At 39.2% G+C, this 26,259-nt stretch overlaps 1 long non-coding RNA gene across 3 annotated transcripts; it reads left to right on the forward strand.

Moving 5' to 3' along the window:
* On the forward strand, positions 1-24,426 carry LOC126808924 (uncharacterized). Of its 3 annotated transcripts, none has more exons than XR_007674826.2 (5): positions 1-53; positions 12,151-12,260; positions 12,626-12,746; positions 14,402-14,504; positions 24,169-24,426. It is a non-coding gene; the product is annotated as an uncharacterized LOC126808924 (long non-coding RNA). The 3 variants fall into 3 exon arrangements; XR_008789065.1 differs by having other exon boundaries at positions 12,154-12,260; XR_007674824.1 differs by lacking the exon at positions 24,169-24,426 and adding an exon at positions 14,764-14,896.
* The last annotated feature ends 1,833 nt before the right edge of the window (positions 24,427-26,259 follow it).

Consider the following 26,259-nt stretch of genomic DNA (forward strand, 5'->3'; position numbering starts at 1 on the left):
GTTTTGTCAAATGGTAAATGTAAGCAAGACGAGTTCGCACGTTGTAATGATTGGTAATATTTCTAATTATACTTTATACAAATTGACTTCAATACACCCCCGAGGACATAGATTAGTATCGTGATCAAACGGATCATGCTTTTCATAGTGAAGTGACCCAAGTTAGCAGACGGCCGCTACAATTCGAACACCTGCATTGTATTTATTAGTAACTGTGGGGTTTTTATGGTCACGGTAGGTGAGAGGTGTCGAGTTTCTTTCGTTGCCAGTATTCTAAGTTCAGTAGATTCGGACTGTTTCTAATAGTTACACTAGACATTCAGCACCGAGGGGCTGAAAAACCCCGTGAAATTTTCCCGGCTAACACCGGGTTCGGACCCACGTAGGCCTATATCCAACGTACGCAACTACCATGTATCCGTTAAAAGAATTCGGATTTTTACTTTTTATTTGTTAATACCGGGTATGTGAGGGTTTGGTTTTTTTTCCACCCAATACTGTTCTTACATTAACAACGAGTGTATAAAAGCTAGGCGGTTTTGTTGACATTTATCAGCTTTTAATCTAAATTAATCTAATTATTTGTTGAATGCGCATAAATTCTCACGGTGAGCTCTCATGCCTATACTTGCAGATATTCTTGTATGTTATTATATAAAGTCCATTGTTTTTCTCTCTATAAACATCACTTATTGTAAACAAACATTATTTTAGTAGCCAGTTAATTTAAAGCGGCATTAGGTAGGATTAGGTAGAGCCTAAAAGAGCAGACAGTTCTCGCTGTAATAGTTAAAAAATAGATAATTATTTTGTTTAAAAAAAAAATCATGTTTACTATCTTCAAAAAGTAAAGAGACAGTGATAATGAACTATGGATGGTCGACCTTGTCATCACTCAAAAGACAACCATATATTATATAATGCAATGGAACGGGTGATAAGATACCAGTAAAACAACCGCTAAACACCCGCCCACTGATCGAGACGGGTTACCAATGGGGGCAAAGTCAGCTCACCTACCCTTTTGTTGGAGACAAAATAACTACATAGGCCAGGCCTACCCTCCAAAATACCCCTGACAAAAATGACTATAAAAATATTGTTACTCTCAAAGATACATTAGGATTCTTGAATTTTAGTTAAATTACTTTATTTTCAGCGCAATTATAAGTGTTTGAAATATTGGCAATATAGTCTCGATTGTCAAGTACAATTCCTACCATAAAAAGTCTAGGTTATGTTATCCATTTTTACGTTAAATTATGAAATGGCAATTGTACAGACATCCGGTGTCCTGGAGATATGATTATAGGTGTCATGTGAATAAACGCCTAAATAATAGTTAAACATACATTATGCAAGAGCTAAATCTGCCTATTGGGGGTCTTTCTTTAGGCCTTAAATTTTTTCTAAATTATTAATTAGACATTAATTAACTTATCCAGGCAATAATCAACTCTCGATGGCATCGGATTTCTCCGATATTAAATAGATTAGATCAGTTCAGTCATATTTTGATTTATAGCGCTTTATCTAAATCTTACATGATGTATCTTTAATATAACATATGAAGCGGAAACAAAGATCGACTGTCACCAAAGGCAGGTTTAGCTCTTACGTAATTGCTCTTTAATAAAAACAACTGCGGAATTAGATAAAAGGTTACAGAGTCCTTATGTAAGAGTTAAACTTTGACTTCAAATGTTATATAAATTATTATTTAGACATGCCAAGTCTATAATCAGCTATCTAGAGCCTATGATGGCCGAAATTTAAATAGAATTAAACATCCTTGAGATTTAAAAAATGAATGATAAAATGGACAATCGAGGCTAAGTCTCGTATGTCTATTTCCGTTGCTAAGATAATAAACAATCAACGCTATATCTTCCATCACTCATAACTTCGCTTAGAATTAAGTCATTTCAATATATTCATTTTTCATTATTTGTTTTTATAGCAAGAACGTCCAACTCTTTATCTAAATCTTACATTTAACCTTAAAGGGTGTATGGCTCTATTTATTTTTGGAACCTTGATATAGAAAACAAGGTTCTAAAAGCACATATAAATGTAATATGAATGTATGTAAAGTGATTTATATTAGATTTTTGAAAATGATATTGTAATTTCTAATTAATTATTTTCGATGAAATACGTTTAAATTGAACGGCAGTCGTTTACATCTGCTTAGTGCATTCTACACGTTTTTAAATTATTATTTTATCATTTGTGAATCAGCCATTACTAATTACTTTCACATTGTGTTGTAGGATATGTTTTTATTTGTTCATTACAAAATGGCACCCGAAACCATATGATACACCTGTATTGATTATAAGATGTTCATTATGTCTTAAATATTGGATATTAGGATCCTATAGTTTCACGGCAAGATAACAACATCAAGATTGATTGAAATTGATCAATATTGGATTCTAATTCGTGTTTTTAATTTCGAATATTAGCTTAACTTGTCAAATAGCGATCTCTCTCTCTCTCTCTCTCTCTCTCTCTCTCATGTTCATGTTCATTATCTTGCTTTACCGAATATTTTACTTTTATAATATTCTTTATATATTGTTTACATTGCGTAGTTATAATTATATATTTTTCTTTTGTACAAGCTCGATTTTGGCCCTATTCAAGTTAAATAAATTATTATAAATGTACGAATTCGACCCTATACAAGTTCAATAAATTATTATTAATGTACGATTTTCGCCCTATACAAGTTCAATAAATTATTATAATTGTACTAGACACGTGACGTCAGTCTGCGCCACATTAATTACAGATTGTACTTTGGTTCACGCTCTTAAACTTCATACAGGACATTAATGTTTGTCTGTTGTCAAGTTCGGCCAATCTACTAGAATTGATACTGTTGACAAATTTATAGCCATCATTGTTGTTTCTTGATGTTGGCGATTCAAGGTGAAATGAAATGAAGAACGCGTCCGCGACAGGACCATGCAAAAATTGAAAAAAAAAACCCCAAAAAAACGATAACCCTGCACTGTTAAAATTATTATACATTATTATGTATTTTTAACTGGCAGAAATATTGCCATCGTTATAACTGTATTTTAACATTGCATGTTATTTCACAGTCTGTAATGTATATTTACCTCTAGCTATTATACATCCAAGGTAAAATTACATATCTGTAAATGGAGTACATGATGTTAATTTACATAAATTTGTAATTTGCCAAGGTAACATTACTAAAAAGAATGTGTTTGTCCCCGCTTGGCTAATTAGTCCAAGGTTCTATCCTGGCGAACACAGAATGTTTTGTGGAACTTTCAGCCGAGCACGTAACACAACATTCGATAATGTAAAGAAATTGTGTGAGTTAGTTGTATTTTACGTCCGCTTCCACCGAGGTGATATCGCAGACAGTAAAGAAATTAGTTAGTGTTAGTTGTATTTTACGTCCGCTTCCACCGAGGTGATATCGCAGACAAAAGTAAAGAAATTAAATGAAATGGGGTTTAATGTGCTACTGTTCTGCTCCTTACAATGGAAGAGTAGATGCCATGACACCGTCCAAGCAAAATGCCCCATACAACTCAATGTATGGCATATGCATGTCTTTATTAGCCAGTTCGGTGCATTCAGATTTTGAATAACCTATTTCTCTAAAATGGACTAAAGTGACTGACAGAACAGTCAATATTTTGCACAAAATTCGATATGTGGTCAAAGGGGGAATAACTGATGTGACCACTATTTGACAGTAAATTTACAATTTTCTGTAAAAATAATACTTCAAACGGCATTTCTGTTAATATACAGCCCATATAATGTAAACTAACATAAGGTTGTATTACTACATTAAATTTGATGTAATTTTACATAAGCCTTGTATTCATATGCATCGACATTTACAATTTTCTGTAAAAATAATACTTTAAACGGCATTTCTGTTAATATACAGCTCATATAATGTAATCTAACATATGGTTGTCTTACTACATTAAATTTGATGTAATTTTACATAAGCCTTGTATTCATATGCATCGACATCGTTTTAAAAGTAAGTTAACAAACCATGTGATTTGACAAATGCTGCACTGTATTTTTTTACTATACTTATAACTGTAAATATACATATAATTTTAACAGTGTGAGGGTCAGCAATTTTCAATCATATTATATGGTCTATTGGGACCCCTAGGCGACAGAAGTCATGCGATTCAGTGAAAATTTTTAATGGCAACTTCTGGTATAACTGGAAATTGTTGTTTTTGGTCAAAACTTGCCATATTTCGACCAATTTTTTGCCCAAATTCCACAAAAGCTCCTACTCGAAATGTTGTGACCCTAAAACTTTGATATTGGTCGGGTATGATAGGGTCGACTTAAAATCTTGCAGTACTTTGGGAATGAATGAATCGTGTGGAATTTTCTGGGAGTTATCTGAAAGTGGTCATTTTACGTATGTTGAAAACTATGTCACCCTAAAACGTATATAACTGCTTCTTGGTGTGTCTGCTTAGTGTGGTTATGAAAGACATCCGCCCAAGTGTATGTCAGAAGAAACAAACTGACCGACACTAAACCCACTAGTGGGCTACAATGAGCATTGATTATCAACATTAGTACTATATTTTATTTGAGCGTTCTTCGTGCCAAATATTATATTATTTTGGTTAACAATCTAACCAAAGCAGCGCTTTATCACCAATAATAATAATAATAATAATAATAATAAAAACTTTATTTAATGAGGCAACGTATTTAGTTTGCAAAAAAAACTAATCTTCCATAGGTCCCTCCTAAACTACAAAGACATATATACATGTAATATCAGGATAAATTTAAAATCATTAGAAATGCAATAGCATTTTAAAGTGGGAAGTTTGATAAGTCACTCCCAAACTACAAAACATATACATTATACAAGTAGAATATAGGAAGAACACTATAATTACACACAAAATAAAATAGAATGCAGTTGCAAGTTAAAAATAATAAGTATGTCATCAGTTGAATATTATGGTTCCTTCAGTGTGCAAAATAAATGAGTTTTCAGTTTTATCTTAAAATTTTCAACATTTTTACACATCTTTATATCAAAAGGCAGATTGTTCCATAAAAGACATGCAGAATAATGAAAAGTACGTTTCATGGATTCCGTTTTGCATTTTTAAAGAAAAAGAGATTTACTGGTCTGTGAACGGAGCAAGATATCCGTTTTGGAAACAAGAGATTTTTCAATAAAATAGAAATTTAGATAAAGTGGAGTATTAAATGTAATAATTTTGAATGATAAGACAATTTTATTGTAAAGAATCCTCTGTGTAAGGGTGACCAGCTATTATTTTCAAATGACCACTGATCATCACCATTGCTACTGTATGTTTCGTTATTTAAACATGCCTGTTAAATTGGGTATTTTGGTCAAAAATCATAACGTTTTCGTGTCAAAATCAGGCGTTCACGCTCGCTGGATAGCCGAAGGGAAGGTCATAAGTCGTGCATAATTTGTAGTGATCAGACCACGGTTATTTAAATCTGTATTTAGGAGCAGATCATCGTATAGATTTATGGGCTGCCATGACTATCATAAACTTGATATATCTATTATCTACATTCTCATGTAAGAAGAACCACAAGAAATAATATTTTTAAGTGTTCATGGAGAGGCATTTAATGTCTTGCGGTGTCCTTGTTTAGGAGACCGTCGTGCTTTTCATATTGAAATCCCCGAAGGGGGAGATGGCATAGATCACGGGTTTCATGGCACTCCAGACAATCCAGGATCTGCCTTCCTATTTTCTTAGTTTTGGGACCCCATTTTTGTAATGATGTTTTAGCCTATATATTATGTCATCTCCTTCAGTAGATTTCAATATGGAATGTATGTTGTCGCCTGATTTTCAATAACTCTCCATGAAAACTTCCAAATGTTTCTATACACTGATCGGCTTCTAAATACAGATGGGAATAAGCGCGGTCTAATTCCTAAAATATCTTTGACAAACATAACCTATTTGGCACGTAACCAATCATGGAAGAAAAGGTGATAATCAGCGGTCATTTGGTCGACAGTGGAGGGACGCGCCCGTCGAACAATGCCATACTTAAAATCTCTATATATGTGTACACATCCCATCAATTGTTAATTTGAAAGATATAATGGTAAACAATAACCATGTGTTTATGGCTCAGTGCCGCTCGATCATCTACAATCCCCCCGTCCTTAAAAACTGTTACACGTAAGTAACAGTTTGTGATCGGTTGTCCGGTTCTCCACGGAACATTTTTAGCCAGGAGATCGTACTGGAGATGCTGCTACGAACCCCCTGCAGCTATTGCCAACGTAGTGATCTTTAACCCGAGAGCTAAAATATGTTTCATTTTATTACGATATCATATTCATATAAGATTTATTCTGTCTAAATATCAGGGGATCACGTGGCTAAGTGGGTAAGACGCTGGCTTGCTAGCCTGGAGGTCGGGTGTTCGATCCCTGCATTGGCCGAGAAATTTCATCCAGATTTTTCGGCGTGGTTTCCCCTTGTCAGTGATGCAGGACGGAGGGCCTGACAAGGACAGCTGTCTAGTCCTTTGGATGAGACGAAAAACCGAGCCCGTGTATATATTGGAATGCACGTAAAAGATCCCCTGGCAGTTGGAATTCGATATAAGAGTAGGCGATAGTGCCGCTGCCCGGGCAAAATTTCCCAGATAGCACACAGTATGGCGTATGTCCGTCTTCATTAGCCCAGTATAGGAGCAGAACAGTAGGACGTTAAACCCCATTTCATTTCATTTCAATTTCGTCTAAATATCACTGGACATTCGTGAAACTTGTCCCTTGGTTAAGTCAAAAGTGATCTAACACATGCGCTTTAGATCATAAGTTACGTGGCGTGGTTTCCATTACAAGCTTGTGGTAACATTGTCTAGTGATATCTGTCCAAGCTCACAGATTCTCTGTTTTCGCGCGTGAATTATTGAAATAAACCTGTATCATATGTTAGTCCCAAAATTACCTAGTTTGTGTCGAGTGGACCTTAATCCCCATTCCTCTTTCAAGTCAAAATCATCCTTGCTGGCAACTGAATGGAATATATATAAACTTAGTAAAGATGACCAAACATATGCATCACCATAGGTTCGTCCCAAAATGACCTAGTTTGTGTCCAGTGGACGTTAAACCTATTTCGTTTTTCTCCCTCTCAAGTCTAAATCATCCTTGTTAATGATTAAATAGAATATATTAAATTTGTAAAATGTCCATACGTATTCTTCATCTGGGGTATTGATAAACGGAACATTTTATCCCAATTTTTTGATTTTTTAATTTATTTCTCTTTTTTTTATTATGCCTGTGCCTGTCATTTTTATTTTTTATTTTGTTAGTAGGAAAGTTGCTAGTTGTGGGTAACATTCAACTTTGGTCCTAGTCCCTGCCAAGAACGAACTATAGCCTCTCAAAGTTTGGTTTTCATTAAATTCAATTTTCAGATAGCGTTGAGTATCTGGCGAGTACCAAGATATCATTGGCAGTAGAAACTTAAACCTCTGTGTGTAGGAGGAGCCAGGGTGGTCCTACTAAAACCCACAATATCGTCTGTCCAAATCAATTATTGTCCGAATAACAGATCATCCAAGGTTAATTCCAAATTAGCCCATTTTTTGAATATTTTTCTATTAAAAAAATATTTTTCCAATTTGCAAAATTGGTATCAACTGGATCAACCTAATATTTTGTGGGGATGTATCTGGGTTCTAACCCAACTCACAGAAAAAAATTGGCCCAAGACTTATCACCATCTGCATGGCGCTCTCGCGGACACGCTCTGAAATGGGGTTTGACGTCCTACTGAAGACGAGCATACGGTGTGCCATGACGGAACTTATGCCTGGACAGAGGCGCTACGGCCTACTCTTATATGGTATTCGAACATCCAGTGGGTTGTTTACATGCACGCCAATGTTTATGCGGGACTTCGGTTTTTCGTTCCATCCAAGCGACAAATGTTTTCCATTGTCATGCTCTCTGTCCCTCAACACTGACAAAGAGGAACCACGCCGGAAAATCCAGATGTACTTTCTCGACCAACACCGAGATTGAACACGGGACCATCCAGGTTAGCGAACTAATGCCTTTTCTCACTGAGACATCGCGGCTCCGTCGTCGATATGAAAATGAAATGGGGTTTAACGTCCTACTGTTTTGCTCATGAAGACGGACATACGCCATAGAGTGTGCTGTGAGGGAACTTTTGCCCGGACAGCGTCACTACGGCCTACTCTTATATCGAATTCCAACTGTCAAGGGATTTTTTACGTGCACGCCAATGTGTACATGGCACCTCGGTTTTTCGTCCCATCCGAACGACTAGACAGCTTTCTTTGTCAGCCCCTCCGTCCTGCATCACTGACAAGGGAGAACCACGCCGGAAGATCTGGATGAACTTTCTCGGCCAATGCAGGGATCGAACACCCGACCTCCAGGCTAGCGAGCCAGCGTCTTACCCACTTAGCTACCGGGATCCCCTCCGTCGATAGGCCGCAGTGCCGCTGTCCTTGCAAAATTTAACAATATGTCCGTCTTCATTAGCCCTGCCGGTGCAGTACAAAAGACGTTAAACCCCATTTCTTTATTAATACTAAATAGTTAATTATTATTCTTAATTTACGGCTTGTCCCGCCTGAAGGGATTTAGCAAGCTTTTGATCGCCAATACCCCCAGGGTCCCATGTACACAGAAATATTTCATATACATCGCTGCCATGAAATAAGAAAGATATAACATGGCGCCTGTAGTGAGACCTGGTGTGAATATTATGTACGATAATGACAAGACGGGTTATTATTGTGACGTATGACGACCGTAACTTTCTATGATGGCATACGTACATCCCTTTATAGTTTGTTCTCAGCCTGTAATACTCATACAACCTTGAAAGGCCCAGTTACGTGCTCGTCTTCTGACGTAATACTACACCCAATGACGTAACAAACTGACACAGTCACATTCAAGCTGACATTGCACATGGATCTGCTATGGCATGCGCAACGCTTCAATTATTGTTCTCCCTCGTAATGAATGTTGTTTTCGTTGTCAAACTCAAAATTAACAACATATTCAGACATTAATTAATGGTCTTTTTTCCTATACGAATTTCCAAACCCCGATGTTTTTCCCAAAATGACATTGTTGTGCTATTTTAGCGGCATTAAGTAATTAAACACATTAAAATAATCACGACAGTTTTATTGAAGACGTGGAGGCGGCAGCTTCCTACCTGAAATTATTTAGAAAATCTCTAAAAATACAACTGAAAGAACCAACCGAATCCGGGGTGAAAACCTGGTATGCCCCCCCCCCCCCCAAGACATGGCGTATGCGCATCTTCATTAGTCCCGCCAATCTCATTTTGTTTTTAGTCATATTTGGTCCACGAAATCTTCGGTTCCAGTTTGTAGCTGAACTAACAGGAAATTATCCTGAACCTCATCTACAACGATGTAATTTTCAAACTTTTCCGTGGTCGCCCCCCCCCCCCCCGCCCCGCACGGCCCCGCCCATATTTACAGGGGCCCTTCTGACTGAGACGCCTCCGCCGGCTGATATCTTAATCCTTCCCTGTTTGTTTTTTTTTATAAACAATATTTTATTCTCAGAAAAGGATTGAGGAACAAACTAGGCCTATATTACCTCTCTCCTATATTGCAGAAAATATATACAAAAAGACTATATAACCAAATCAATCTGAATAATATAATAATAAGATGAGCGAAAGGCTGTGTACATATCTGCAATTGGGATTGGCGCTTTAGATAAGCCTAATAAGAATTGTGATTGAGTCAAGTGGCGTGGTTTCGACAGTTAGTATAGAGGGCTACCAGCGCAACCTTATGGGTTTTGTTAAGTGCCTACGGTGTCTTCCGCACTACCCACTGCTAAAAACTCCAGCGCACAAGTGAATTATTGAAATAATAAAAAAAACCACTGTAGCCTATCAGTCCCGAAATATGCTCATATTGATTATTTAACATTTAATTAAAGATACATTATGTAAGATTTAGATAAGATTATGTAAAATGAATAATTTGAAAATTTCATTCAAATTACTCTATATTAGCCTTTGAAGGTTTGACAGGACGTGTTGTATAATTTTAACCACCGTACTGTTTGTTCGAAGCTCGGAGAAATCCGATGCCATCGAGAGTTGATTATGGCCTGGATATGTTAATTAATGTCTAATTAATAATTTAGAAAATATTTCAGGCCTAAAGAAAGACCTGCAATAGGCAGATTTAGCTCTTGCATACTGTATGTTTACCTCAATTAACTTTTCCAGACCATAATCAATTCTCGATGGGATCGCTAGCCTGTGATATTTACTGGATTAGAACCCGATCTGCTGCTTCTGATTAAATCAAACAATGGATAATCGAGACTATGTTTTTTATTCTACCGACTTTAGTAATGATGATCGAGGCTAGGCCCAAAATTCAATCGCTAAATACTCGGTTCAGTGTAAATCAATTTGACTGACATTTTTAGCATATTCCCCTTACTTTATCTAGTTTTTATACGCCCACATTTAAATGTGGTCGTATATTGTCGTCGCCCCCGTCGGTCTGTCGGTCCGTCGGTCCGGCGTCCACAATTGCTTGTGGACGCTCTAGAGGCTAAAGTTAATATCCGATTGACTTTAAATTTATACACAGTGTTTAAGGTCTTGAGACGAAGAAGCCTATTGATTTTCAGCGATTTCCGATTATTACTGCCAGAGTTATGGCCCTTGATCACTTCAAAAAAATCTTGTGGACGCTCTAGAGCCCAAAGTTAATATTCGATTGATCTTAAATTCATACACAGTGTTTAAGGAAATGCGACGAAGAAGCCTATTGATTTTTACCAATTTCCGATAATTACTGCCAGAGTTATGGCCCTTGATCACTTTGAAAAATCTTGTGGACGCTATAGAGGCCAAAGTTAATATCCGATTGACTTTAAATTTATACACAGTGTTTACGGTCATGAGACGAAGAAGCCTTTTGATTTTCAGCGATTTGCGATAATTACTGCCAGAGTTATGGCCCTTGATCACTTTGAAAAATCTTGTGGACGATCTAGAGGCCAAAGTTAATATCCGATTGACTTTAAATTTATAATCAGATTTTAGTGTATTATAAATGTTTCATTATCGAAAATTAAAAATATGCGACAACTCTCGTTGACTGCCCGACGATTTAGCTGTTGTGGGCGTATGTTTCGTTGTCTGGCAACCTATCTTTAACTATTATAGTGAGAACCTCCCATAATGTATCTTTTAATTAAGAAAAAAAAAATAAAATATCTACGGTATATAATCACCCAGCTTAGATTCGATGTGATTAAAAAGAGGTACATCAAAGGATTTTAATGGTGGGACTTGTGTTTTTTTGTTTTGTTTTTTTTTGTTTTTTTTGCGCTATATCCTATATATCGCCTACAGTAGATGCCGAATGTTGGCAAATTTTCAATTCAGCATATCTCTGTACATCCTGCACGATGTAATTGAAATATTTTTGTACTGTTATTACTTGTAAAGTTCCAATTTTCAAGTGGCATGTTCGTTACAAGGAATATAGCCGCCTTTCTACTGGGCCTCCGGTTTTCTCCCACTGCTAAAGCCTCCTACGCACAAGATATATAATATTAGTTTCGAAATGACCTAGTTTTTGTTGGGTGGACGTTAAACCCATTTCTCTCTCAACAGAATTTAAAGCGCTACTTTTGTACACCATTCGTGCTAATGATGACTTTGATGTATTATATAAGGTCAAATAGTTAAACCCCTTCCCTCTATCATGACGAATTTCCAAAATTTCCCCTTGTCAGAGGTGCAGGACGGAGGGCCTGACAAGGGCAGCTGTCTAGTCGTTCGGATGGGACGAAACCTGCATGCCAATGTATACACGCCATGTATACATTGACATGCACGTTAAAGATCCCTTGTCAGTTGGAATTCGATATAAGAGTAGGCCATAGTGCCACTGCCTGAGCTAAATTTCCCTCATAGCACACTGTATGGCGTATGCCCGTCTTCATTAGCCCAGTACAGGAGCAGAACAGTAAGACGTTCAACCCCATTTTATTTCTTTTTTTTAAATTTTCCTCCCGCTTTCTTTTAGTAGATCTGAAGTAAGTCGGTGGGATAGATGTATCCACAACCTAGATGTTCAATATTTTTTCACAATGGCCGAGGCTTCCACAACAACAGATCTTCCAGATGCAATGAATGGTCAGTACATTTCTTTCCTAAATAGCACGTGCGCTTTAGATCATGTGGTCTGTCATTGAGTGGGGATTCGGATGGCCGAATGGTTAGCGCTGTGTCATAAGATCTATCATTGAGTCAGCTGGCGTGGTATCGATTCCCCGGTTTGTACGTGACAAGCAGTAAGGTCGCCTATCCAACCTCGTTTCTTTTCTCCGTGTCCTGTGGTTTCCTCCAACTGCTACCCGCAGGCTAATTATTGAAATTAACATGTACCATATGTTAGTCCCGCAATGACCTAGTTTGAGTCTAGTGGACGTTAAACCCCAGTTCTATTCATCTATATTCCACTCTTTCTCTCACCAATATTGATTTTTACTGTGTTTTAGTTCAGATTAAAAGGGATGAATCCAGTAATCCAACCATTTATTATCTTATGAAAGGCGCCCAGAAAAACGATCAATTTACGTGGACAGTACTGGAAGAAACGCATGACGAAGTTACTGTAATGTAAGTTTCATCAATTATCATTAAATCAACTATTGGATGGAAGCCATGAGGATTCAGTGAGGTCCCGGGTTCAATCCCGGTGTTGGCCGAGAAACTTCCTCGTGATTTTCATACGCAGTTTCCCTCTTGTCATGGCCATGTCATAGAAACAACCGAATTACCGCGTACAACTTGACGTGCATGTAAAAGAACCCTTACCCCAACCTATGCCCGTTTTCATTACCCCGGTTGGGGCAGAAAATGTTATCTATCTATCTATATATATATTTGTGACTGTCGTTTGTCTGTCTGTCTGTCTGTCTGTCTGTTCGGGGTTGGCGGCTACACTAGGTCTGCCCCGAGTCTGAAATTTGGGGTATAGGGGAAGCTCGGACCGGGGAGTAACATAGGCCAGGTGGCGTTAGTCTACCACTTCCGGTTTCGGAGTTATGACCCCCGAGCGAAGCCGGTCTGTTCGGGGTTGGCGGCTACACTAGGTCTGCCCCAAGTCTGAAATTTGGGGTATAGGGGTAGCTCGGACCGGGGAGTAACATAGGCTAGGTGGCGTTAGTCTACCACTTCCGGTTTCGGAGTTATGTTCCCCGAGCGAAGTCTGTCTGTTCGGGGTTGGCGGCTACATCTGCCCCGAGTCTGAAATTTGGGGTATAGGGGTAGCTCGGACCGGGGAGTAACATAGGCCAGGTGGCGTTTGTTTACCACTTCCGGTTTCGGAGTTATGACCCCCGAGCGAAGCCGGTCTGTTCGGGGTTGGCGGCTATACAAGGTCTGCCCCGACTCTGAAATTTGGGGTATATGGGTAGCTCGGACCGGGGAGTAACCTAGGCCAGGTGGCGTTAGTCTACCACTTCCGGTTTCGGAGTTATGACCCCCGAGCGAAGTCTGTCTGTTCGGGGTTGGCGGCTACACTAGGTCTGCCCCGAGTCTGAAATTTGGGGTATAGGGGTAGCTCGGACCGGGGAGTAATATAGGCCAGGTGGCGTTAGTCTAGCACTTCCGGTTTCGGAGTTATGACCCCCGAGCGAAGCCGGTCTGTTCGGGGTTGGCGGCTACACTAGGTCTGCCCCGAGTCTGAAATTTGGGGTATAGGGGTAGCTCGGACCGGGGAGTAACATAGGCCAGGTGGCGTTAGTCTACCACTTCCGGTTTCGGAGTTATGACCCCCGAGCAAAGCCGGGTATCCTGCTAGTATATATATATATATGTGATGTGATATATTGATGTGATGTCAGATATTTATGTCATATATAGAAGTGATATATAGATGTGATATATTGATGTCATATTTTGGTGTGATCATAATTTATATTGATGTAATGGCGTGGTGTGATATATTGATGTGATGTGATATATTGTTCTGATGTATTGATGTGATAGAGTGATGTGGTATATTGATGTGATGTGTTATATTGGTGTGATATATTGATGTGAAGTGATATATTGGTGCGATGTATTGATGTGATGTGATGTATTTGTGTGATGTGCTATATTGGTGCGATGTGATGTGATATATTGGTCTGATGTGGTATATTTGTCTGATGTGTTGATGCGATGTGATATATTGATGTTGGTGTGATGTGATATATTGGCGTTATGTATTGATGAGATATGATATATTGGTGTGATTATTGATGTGATATATCTGTCCTTTCGTTTAGGTTTACAGTATTTGAGGGTAATTTAAAATCGGGTAGAAAATATTATCATCAATCAAAACCAATACCTAAAGCTGTCTGGCAGAATATATCTGTAGTTAAAAAGGTGAAATATTTTATTATTTCGATGAGCTTAATCTCGTGGATTTACTTTAAGGGTATTCAAGATGTTTTCTTCTACTAAAGATATACCCTGAATTAGTCCTGAGGGGGGACACGGTAGCTCAGTGGGTAAGATGTTGGCTGCTAACCTTGGGTTTCATCGGGTAATTTCGGCTTGCCCCCCCCCCCTTGTCAGTGGTGCAATAGGCAGATTTAGCTCTTACATAATGAATGGTTAATTGTTGCTTTACTTGTTATTTCAGAATTATAAAAATGGTAACTACAAAGTAAAGTTAAATAAATCGCCGAATATTAAACTTGGACAGTATTTTTAACTGATAGTGGATATATAAGTAAAGACAGAAGCAGTCCACAGAAAGGGGGGGTGTAACCGGGTGGTAGTGGGGGGAGGGGGGGTTAGAGCGGAATGGGGTGGCTTTACCGGGCGATGGTGCGTCGAAGATGGGTAATGGGTTTAACGTGGTATAACGTGCTCAGTGTAGATGACATTGCTCAACATTTTTATACGCCCACATTTTCATGTGGACGTATATTGTCGTCGCCCCTGTCCGTCCGTCCGTCCACAGTTGTTTGTGAACAGTCTACAGGTCACAATATTTATCCGATTTCAATGAAACTTGAAATATAGGTTTATCACCCTAAGATCTCTGTTCCTTTCGATATTGGCATCTATCGGACCGTAACTTCATGGATTATGGCCCCTGATTGTACGAAAAATCACGTTTTTGGCTTGTGAACACATCGAGGTCACAATTTTTATCCGATTTTGTTGAAACTTGAAATGTTAGTTTATAACCCAAAGATCTCGGTTCCTTTCGATATTCGCGCATATCGGACCGTAACTTCCTGAATTATGGCCCCTGATTGTACGTAAAAACGCATTTTTTGGCTTGTGGACCCTATAGAGGTCATAATTTTTATCCGATTTAAAAAAAAAACGTATTATTATATCACCGTTAAACCCTAAGGACGGTTGAGTACGAATTTCGTGAAAATCGGCCCAAAACTGACAGACAAAATGGCCGCCGTTCGTTCTCAAATAGCGTAAAAATATGGTATATCAAGGTTGTGGACCCTATAGAGGTCACAATTTTTATCCGATTTTGTTGAAACTTGACAAGTAAGTTTATAACACAAAGATCTTGATTCCTTTCGATATTCGCGCATATCGGACCGTAACTTCGTGAATTATGGCCCCTGATTGTACGCAAAAACGCGTTTTTTGGCTTGTGGACCCTATAGAGGTCATAATTTTTATCCGATTTAAAAAACCGTGTTAATATATCACCGTTACACCCAAAGGGCGGCTGAGTTCGAATTTCGTGAAAATCGGCCCAAAACTGACAGACAAAATGGCCGCCGTTCGTTCTCAAATAGCGTAAAAATATGGTATATCAAGGCTGTGGACCCTATAGAGGTCACAATTTTTATCCGATTTTGTTGAAACTTGACATGTAAGTTTATAACACAAAGATCTTGATTCCTTATGATATTCGCGCATATCGGACCGTAACTTCATGAATTATGGCCCCTGATTGTACGCAAAAACGCGTTGTTTGGCTTGTGGACCCTATAGAGGTCATAATTTTTATCCGATTTAAAAAAAACGTGTTAATATATCACCGTTACACCCTAAGGACGGCTGAGTTCGAATTTCGTGAAAATCGGCCCAAAACTGACAGACAAAATGGCCGCCGTTCGTTCTCAAATAGCGTAAAAATATGGTATATCAAGGTTGTGGACCCTATAGAGGTCACAATTTTTATCCGATTTTGTTGAAACTTGAAATGTAAGTTTATAACACAAAGATCTTGGTTCCTTTCGATATTCGCGCATATTGGACCGTAACTTCATGAATTATGGCCCCTGACTATACGCAAAAATGCGTTTTTTGGCTTGTGGACCCTATAGAGGTCATAATTTTTATCCAATTTAACAAACCGTGTTAATATATCACCGTTACACCATAAGGACGGCTGAGTTCGAATTTCGTGAAAATCGACCAAAAACTGACAGATAAAATGGCCGCCCTTCGTTCTCAAATAGCGTAAAAATATGGTATATCAGAGGTTACAATTTTTATCCGATTTTGTTGAAACTTGAAATGTAAGTTTATAACCCAAAGATCTTGGTTCCTTTCGATATTTGCGCATATCGGACCGTAACTTACTGAATTATGGCCCGTGATTGTACGAAAAATCGCGTTTTTAGCTTGTGGACCCTATAGAGGTCATAATTTTTATCCGATTTAAACAAACGTATTATTATATCACCGTTACACCCTAAGGACGACTGAGTTCAAATTTCGTGAAAATCGGCCCAAAACTGACAGACAAAATGGCCGCCCCTCGTTCTCAAATTGCGTAAAAATATGGTATATCAAGGTTGTGGACCCTATAGAGGTCACAATTTTTATCCGATTTTGTTGAAACTTGAAATGTAAGTTTATAACTCAAAGATCTTGGTTCCTTTCGATATTTGCGCATATCGAATTGTAATTTCCTGAATTATGGCCCTTATTGTAGGAAAAAATACATTCGTTTTAGCTTGTTTTCTATCCATCTCTCGAAAATGTGGGCGTATCCTGCCTGGCAGCCGCTGGTTATAGTTAATCGCATTAATCGCGGAGAACATTCACCATTTCAAATCGCAAATCTTGGATTCGTTTTTCTACGAACTGAGATTGGATCAATGGATTGTTACCCTAGAAACCATGTCTTTGTATGGTGAGTTATACAGGACACAATTCAATTGAGCACAGATTCTGTTTATTACCCAGATCGGTTTCTTTATCAGTCGTAAAATTAGAAAAAATTCATGAGTATATCGTAGCGGACGTTTCCTTTTGTATTTATAGGCCAAGAAGCACTGATTGATCGACTTCTGATTGAGTTGAAATAATGATAAAAGACATTTATTTAAACGGTTTTCTTTTGTATACATGTATATTGTGGCCGATTGACACATTTATAAACAATTATGTGCATGTTAGTGTAGACGTTTCGAATTGTACTTTCTAGTCTTTATCGGAGCCACGATGTCTAAGTGAGTAAGGCGTTGACTCGATAACCTGGAGGTCCCAACGGAAATCCCATGGAATTTTCTCGGCCAACGCAGGGATCGAAAACGAAACCTCCCGGTTAGCGAGCCAAGGTCTTACTCACTGAGCCATTGTGGCTCTCAGAAACATTAAACTAATCCAAGGGCCATCAACAAAGGCTGTGAATGGGTCGGACACATTAAACTGTGCCAATAGCCATCAACAAATTCGGAGAATAAGTCAAGTACATCAAGGGCAAGGTAAAGTGACAAACCATGAAAGGGGAGAGAGTGGGGGTCCTAAAAAAATTCACAACACCTTTAGTGCCTTTATTTTGGTATCTTAATGTGCTTTAGATGATATTAAACAATAAAAAAATGATGAAATTTAAAAAATAATGTACTATTATATACCATTCAGCACTGCGCAGCTACACTGCTACCGGTAAACAACTTAATATGGGAAATCACAACCTTTGTGTGTCCTTGTGTTGCCTGCAGGCCCAAACTCGTAATGGATTGTATTGGAACTTGGCATATGTATTCCTTATAGCCTAAGGACGGCAACTGTTGATTTTGGTGCATGCCCCGACCCCCAGGGACAGAGCCACGTCCATTTTTTGTGTTTATTGTATACAGGCCACAATTCTTAATTGATCATCTTGGAACTTGGCATATATATTCCTTATAGCCTAAGGGTAGAAACTGTTCATTTTGGTGCATGCCCCGACCCCCAGGGACAGAGCCACGCCCAATTTTTGTGTTTAGCACCTGAAGACCACAAATATAAATGGATTATTTTTTAACTTGGTATACTCATTTCTTATACACTACGGACGGCAACTATTGCTTTTGGTGCATGATCCGACCCCCTTGGGTGGTGACACCCACTTTTTGTTAATATTTTGTCTGTCAATAATCTACGGGTTGCAATTATTAACAGATTTGGATCAAATTCGGCACGATCTATCATAGCCTATTTATATTGCTCCACGTACAGACCCCAAGGGTATAGACACATCCAACTTTTGTGTTTTTGTCTACAGGCTGAATTCTGAATGGATCATCTTGGAACTTGGAATATTTATTTCCTTATACCGCTAGGATAGAAAGGTTGGTTTTTTGGGGGGTTTTTTTTGGTGCATGTCCCGACCCCCCCCCCCCCCCCCCGAGATGTGTATCACATTTTTGTTATTTTTTGTTTGTATATACTCTACAGGTTGCAATTTTTAACAGATTTTGTTAAAATTCATCATATCAATCATTTCATTAACAGGGTTGTACCTATTGATATTGCGCCATGTCCAACCCCAAGGGGCAGAGAGCCACGCCCAAGTTTTTGGTTTATCATTTACAGGCTGCAATTCTGAATGGATCATCTTGCATATTTATTTCTTATACCGTAAAGACATTAATAATTTGTTTGTGTACATGCCCCAACGCTCTGGGGAATGACATACCCACTTTTGTGTTAATATTTAGTCTGTAAATTTGGTAAATCAAACCCAACACCTAGCCTCTTGTCATTGTACAGTCATTGCAGCTATTTCATATTTCTTTCTCTTCATTTTAAAAAGTACCATATCAATCAAAGCGGGGATCACGTGGCTAAGTGGGTAAGACGCTGGCTCGCTAACCTGGAGGTCGGGTGTTCGATCCCTGCATTGGCCGAGAAAGTTCATCCAGATTTTCCCGCGTGGTTCCCCCTTGTCAGTGAGACAGGACGGAGGGCCTGTCAAGGACATCTGTCTAGTCCTTCGGATCAGACGAAAAACCGAGGTCCCGTGTATACATTGGAATGCACGTAAAAAATCCCTTGGCAGTTGGAATTCGATATAAGAGTAGGCGATAGGGCCGCTGCCCGGGCAAAATTTCCCTCATAGCACACTGTATGGCGTATGCCCGTCTTCATTAGCCCAGTATAGGAGCAGAACAGTAGGACGTTAAACCCCATTTCATTTCATTTTCATTTCATCAATCAAAGCAGGAATGTGGACGTATATTGCAGCGTTAACAATGCTCTCATTTAATTATTTATTATGAATGTTCTTGTCTACTACTTCAATATATATATGACCATTGCATTTTTCCGAAACCATTTGAGGCTATGGGGAATTTATTTTGAGACATAGTTTTTGCTATATGCTAAAACATATAAACTTCATAGTGCTATATGTCACCCACTGCGGGACCGAGGACGATAACTAATACTTATATTTGGTTTTGACAAATTGACTAACATGGATTTCCTTGATATCAAATTTGATGGTCGAACTTTAAGAAAATGACTTCATTTCTGACATTATTTTTCCAATAAAATCATTCATTGCCTGGATTATCAAATGTGATATTGCCCCATGCAACCGCCTTCCAGCATCCCTGTGTATAGACGGTACAGATCATTCGTTGGGCCGAAAATAGATTTGGACTCCAGCCCGTCTTCAGCATCCAAGATGGCGGCTGAAATCAGCTGGTTGTTTCCTGACCTTTTCCATGAAGTTTAGTAGACAACTAGAGAGAAAGAGAAATGGGGATTAACGTCCACGCGACACAAATTAAATCATTTCGGGACTAACATGTGGTTCAATATTTTCAATAATTCGCCGGCGCGTAGGGATCCTTAGCAGTGGGAGGAAACCGGGGAACCCGGAGAAAACCCACGAGATTCGACAGGCGACCCTACTCCGTGTCACGTACAAGCGTGGAATCGAAACCACGCCACTTGATTTCACACGCACGCGTTAAACCACTAGACCACCCAAACCCTCATATTAGCCAGCTATCGGGAAAAAAAGTATTCAACAGTGAACTTATGCGCATTCAATAAAGACCACACGACCTATTTACATTGATATAAATGGTATACAGATACACTGACACATATATAATAATTGTCTTACCGATTGAACAACGGAGATAGATATCACATGAGATTTCCGTATTATATATAGTATGGTTGGTTACGGTTAGATAGATATAACAAGTTGAACCATCCTTTATTTTTGACAAAATCTTTATTTTTCTCGATGAGGTTGGATGGCCGAATGGTTAGCACGTGCGTGCTGTATCATAAAGCCTGTCATTGAGTCAACTGGCGTGGTTTCGAATCCCCGGTTGTAAGTGGCAAGGAGTAGGGTCGCCTGTCCAACCTCGTGGGTTTTCTCCGGGTCCTCCGGTTTCCTCCCACAGCTAAAGACCCCTACCCGCAAGCGAATTATTGAAATAAAATTAAACCATATGTTAGTCCCGAAATGACCCAGTTTGTGTCGAGTGGACGTTAAACTCCATTTCTCTCTCTCTCTCTTTTCATTTTTCTCTTTTTGAAATATCCACTTGATTGGTTTGTCAAGTATAGACAGATGAAAATGAGTACTATGCTAGTATAAAAGACAATCAACTTCTACGTATTCTTTGAAGTGCGTTATAAAATACACTATTTAGTTTTTATACGCCCACATTATATGTTTATCAAATTTTGATGAAACTTGAAACCTTTGTTTATAGCCCAAACATCTTGTTTCCTTTCGATATTCGCGCATATCGGACCATAACTTACTGGATTATTGACCCGGATTGTACAAAAAAATCGCGTTTTTAGCTTGTGGTCCCTATAGAGGTCAAAATTTTATCTGATTTAAACCGTTCGAATATATCACCGTTACACCGTTAAAGAGGGGTCCTAGAGTAAAGAATTACAATAAATCTAGATGATCAACAGGCTAACAAAAATGTGTAGCAAGAGAGAACATATCACACATCGGATGTGGCAAACGATTTAATGGCACGGCTTGACATATCCAGTCGACTATATCACTACACACGCCACGCTGGAAAAATTCCTGGGAACTTTCTCGCCTTCCACGGAGATCTAAACTCGGACCTGCTTGTTATACCCCCGTCAGACCTGGGTGGCGTCCTTACTGCGCTGCTACAGCGAAGGAAAATGGTCTCAGAGCGCGTCAAGATCACTTTAAGCGTGATGGAAACATCAAATATAGTGCTGTGATCTCCATGGTCGCCAATGATCGCCGAGTCACGGCGTTTGATTTGAGAATGTTTAAAACAAACGCCAAAGGTTCTGCGATCTGACCTAGAAAGCTGTGCGAACGCGGTGGGGTCGCGAGGCAAGCGCGGTAACATCCATGAACGTAGTACACACGTGGCAAAGATGCTGCCAAAATTATAACATTTACAACGACCCTCGGGTGTCTGTCACGACCCCACCAAGCGGTCATAGCGATGTTACGACGATGATTTCACCACTGTTGCACGATTGCAGCACGTCATCATGGGGTTCCCAGTGCGCCTATGGCGATCTTATGGGGTCCCCACTGCGTTTATGGATTTATTAATACGACCATGGCGCGGTTACCAAGCTTGCATTACGCTTCTATGGCGACTATGCTTTTCATGTGCGAATTTCTATAAAAACAGGCGGTTGAAAGTTCATACATCAGTGTGTATGATCATGACCAGCTTAATATTATATCCTCGCCGTGATCAAGTGGTAGAAACGCACGCGCAGTCGCGATACACGTAGAAGGCGTGTGGTAAGTACCCCATGAGCGTGGTTAGCGTGCCGGGGGTCGCCGTTGCCAAGCCAAATGATCTCAATAAGCGCAGAGAAGTCGTGACGGTCGCGCCGTGAGAACGCGGTATAATCGCACAGGTCGCGGTAAGATCGCGGCATTTACGCGGCATTTTTCAAGTTTGTAATTTTTTTTAGACATTTTTTTTGTTGTCTTGTTCACGTTTGCCCGCGACTTTGTGCATTTTCTGGTCGCCGTACGGTCGCAGCAGCCGGTAAGACGCCACCCCGGTTTGGCAGGGGATTAGTGAGCCAGCGGCTTGCTCTCTGGGCCATACAATAAGAGAGGTCACGTGATTTTCCGGCACGGTTTCCCCCGTGTCAGTTTTAGCGGTTCTAGGTAGTGATATATTTAATAGCTCGTTATTTAGTTGTTTTACACACGTCAATCAGTTGGACCTCCAGTTTTAACTTGTTTACATTATGACAAATGGAGAAGATGACCTTTGTCACAATCATGTTTTGTACATCTGAATTTTGTAACTAAATTATATTTGTCTCATTTAGATCCCCCAAACTCATTGTTAATTGTCTCATTTGATCCCCTAAACTCATTTTTTATTGTCTCCGTAGTATCCCCCAAAATCATCTGAATTGTCAACATGCGATCTGGGGCATGCAGCTTGTACACAACATAGATAAACAGGGGTGGGTAGTACAACATGGTCAGTCTTTTAGTTTTGTTCGTTCAGGCTCAATCCGGATTGATCATGGGGCTAATTTTAACAGACGTTACCCTTTTTTTTTTGATTGGAATTAGAGGCCGATATTATACGCTGGAATTGATTATTATATCAGATGTTACACTATGTAATGGATGATTTGTAAGAACACGTTTTGATATGGAACAACGTTAGGGCCAAGTTAGTCAACTTTTCATGACAGTGTGGTTACAGAGTATACATATACAGACCTATAAATGTCTCAACTAAGCTGTTTAAATAACTGCGCGAGTGTAAGTGTTACCTATTAAATGGGAAGTGTAGACCCACATTTAGTGTCTTTGTTATTTTGTGTACCAATAACGTGTGAATTTCATTCACCACGATGTGACTCCATGGACATACGGAACTCTGGAATTAATTACTGATATGGCGATTTTGTATTTATCGTATTAAAAATTATACTGTTAATGCTATTTTTGTTTTCTTTATGCTTTTGAAGACGCAAGTGACAATTTGCAGGTGTCATATCGTGACAACCCTGGACGTTAAATTTGTAATAAACAACAATTGTTTTAGACCATGGGTATATTTTATAAATAACACCATCTCACATCCCCATATTCACAAAACCTCAAGCAGGCAAACCAACACCATCCAGTACAACCAAAACATCTCACGTACGCATCTAAACCAACACGACCTCACAACCGTATACGTATACTTTCCGATCCCTAAATATCGGTCTAACCTATCCTCCAAGCATTGGCGTATACGCTAACTGTTCCAAGAACATCTGTTACCACTTTATAGTCGAAGGATTTACAAAGTTATGTTTACCTTAATTACATCTTTTAATCGGCGGAGCAGTTCATTGCTGATTAGTTGGGGGTCAGGATTTTGAGGGTATTAAAAGTTGTTGTCGAAATCGGGTGTAGTCGAAATGGGACGTAGTCGAAATGGGAGTGAACCGTCTAATGACCCTCCAGGACTGCAAATTGTTATTCTAAGCACGTTTTTAGTTACGTAATAGTTAATCCAGGATTGCCACTGATCATAATGAATATACGACTGGATGTAAGAGACTGGCAAATAACGTGTTATCCAGTCGTTCTGCTTCGGCCGAAAGCGACGAACACCTATCTACACGTTTATTGTGGCGTCATAGGGCGCTGAAAAATTGCAATACCATAAAGAGATACCGGAAATGCCACTGTCGAGGCACAATTATTCTCCTTATATATTTTGAAAGTATATATTTTGATATAATTTGAACAAGTGTAGGTACCGAAATGCTCTAGTTTAAATAGACATTGGATGCCAATAATATCATTCACGTAATTTTGTTTTTGCTTCAGGAAAGCGAGTTGAGAAACCAGTAGTAGAAGCTAACAGTAACGGTACAGTAGAAGAAGCTCTAGTAGAAGAACCATTACCAACAGGAGAACCAATCGCACCTACCCGAGCACCAATCGCTCCTACCCAAGCACCAATCGCACCTACCCAAGCACCAATCGAAGCTGTCTCTATATATGAAACCCAACCCCCATACACAGGACATAGCTAGATAAATTCTATCAACAAAATAAAAGCTGATTAAACAGTACTGATATAAATTATACGTCGTTTGTTGTTTTGACAAGCTCCCCAGATAATATAAATTCCCGCCAAAAGACGCCATTTTGGTATCAGGAGTGTTTCCTATTATATCGAACACAATTAAGAAATATAACTGCGGCTTGGCATCGGTCGATTTGGATATTGGACCGAGGACTGGGTGGCAGAATGGTGTAACATGTCCGCTTTAGATCATACGGTCTGTCATGGTGTCATGTGGCATGGTTTCGATTCAACACGTAATATAGGGTCGCCTACCTAACCTCGTGGGTTTTCTCCGGATCTCCGGGTTCCCCTCTCCCACTCTCTCAGTACCAATCGGATGATAACCCGGGACTCTAGTAATAGTAGACGTCAGACAGTCGGACGGGTATGACGACATTATACGACTACATTTAGATCATTTATTCAACAATCTGAAATGAGGTTTAACATCCTACTGTTCTGAACTGGTCTATGGGAGACATTTTGCTGGGACAGCGGCACTACGGTCTACTCTTATATCGAATTCCAACTGTCAAGGGTTCTTTTATGTGTACGCCATTGTGTACACTGGGCCTAGGTTTTTCGTCCCATCCAAACTACCATACGTTGTCCCTTGCTATGTCCTTCGTCCTGCAACACTCACAGGGTGTAATCACACCGGAAAATCCAGATGAACCCCCGCGTTAGCGATTTGGCGTCTTACTCACTGAGCCACCGTGGCTCCCCTCAGGCCTAATGCAGGACACCAGACCTCTAATAGGTTGGCGATCTAATGTCCTACTCGCTGGGAGCCACGGTGGCTAAGTGGGTAAGATGCTGGCTCGCTAGCCTGGAGGTCGCGTGTTCGATCCATGAATTGCATATATAGAGAATCTCCTACTAGTCTTTTTTGATATCAAAAAATATCAACACAAGTTGATAAAGTAACAAAAAAACGAGGCTCTGTCGAGATTTTATTTATCACCCTATCCCTTCTTACATGCACAAATAGATAAATATAGTTCTTTGCTGTAGATTTCACTTTTACTGAACATTACGGCGTAGTGATACATCATTTTGTGACAGCAATTCAACCATTGTAAAGTCCTTTATATTGACCCATTGTGTCCATCAAGGTCAATTGAATAACAATAGTTCATTTTTAATAAAAAAAAAAGTTACTTTTAATAAGAAATGAACTGTTCTTTGAAAATAAAAAAGTAGTTCCTTTTCAACTGACCAATCAAATTCATGTAAAGCGATATCTCCTAGGGAGATTATGAAATATATCACACAAGCGATATCTACTGTAGAATGTATTATTGGGTGATAAATGAATAATGTTGGGATTAAAAGATGGCCAATAGCGGTTGTGATAGTATAAGTCAAAAAGTATTTACTGCATCTTTATTTACCTTTCTGTGCCGATTCACTCTCTACGGGATGTGCTGCTCGCATCAATGAGTTCATGCATAACTTATTTTTCAATATTATCAAATCCCGTAAATGACACCTCATTTATATTTTGATATGAATTAATCATATTCAGCAGTTATGCAGTTAAGATTAACGCTTTTCTCATTGATATCAGCATAATTTCAAGGAAATACTAAATATTCGGAGACTAAGGCTACCTACGAAACGATGTTTACATTTATACAACGACGAAATGTTTTATTACTAAAGGGAATACGACATAATTGCATGTATGGTGATGTAAATGAAACCTTTGCATATCGATACAATGTTCCGCTAAGCGTTGACAGTTTAACGATTATTCGCATCACTCGGCTAAAGATATGAAGGATCGTTTTCAAGATAGAACATGGCGGACCCCACCGCGTGGTAGCAAGCACGTGGAAATCTCA

Source organism: Patella vulgata, chromosome 1 (assembly GCF_932274485.2).
Source record: "Patella vulgata chromosome 1, xgPatVulg1.2, whole genome shotgun sequence".
NCBI lineage: Eukaryota > Metazoa > Mollusca > Gastropoda > Patellidae > Patella > Patella vulgata.